Source organism: Vombatus ursinus, unplaced genomic scaffold (genome assembly GCF_900497805.2).
Source record: "Vombatus ursinus unplaced genomic scaffold, bare-nosed wombat genome assembly UNPS02014176.1, whole genome shotgun sequence".
Classification (NCBI taxonomy): Eukaryota; Metazoa; Chordata; class Mammalia; order Diprotodontia; family Vombatidae; genus Vombatus; species Vombatus ursinus.
The window spans coordinates 798,020-798,513 of NW_020953954.1; positions in this window are offsets into that span (position 1 = coordinate 798,020).

The following is a 494-nucleotide window of genomic DNA, read 5'->3' on the forward strand; positions in this document are numbered from 1 at the left end:
GTATGGAGGGCAAGGACTTCCAGAGCTGGCCACAAAGGGGCCCCTGAGAGCTGCTCCCCACACACCTGGACCCTCGAGCTTTTTCTGCCACAGCCCTTTACCTGGGGGTGGGGGTGGGGGAGGGGGAAGGTCCTGAGAGGGTGGTGGGATGGGGCTGGAGTGGGGCAAGGTTAGGGCTCCCCAAGCTCTGGGCATTGAGTAAGATAAAGAGGCATCTCCAACGTCTGAAGACTCCAGGCCCCAGATGTGGCTATTACAGTGTCAACAGGGAAGGACAGCACACACACACACAGAGACAGGCACACAGACACACACGCGCACACACACAGACAGGCACACAGACACACAGACACATGCACACACACACACAGGCACACAGACACACACATGCACACACACAGGCACACAGACACACAGACACATGCACACACACAGACAGGCACACAGACACACACATGCACACACACAGACAGGCACACAGACACACAGACACA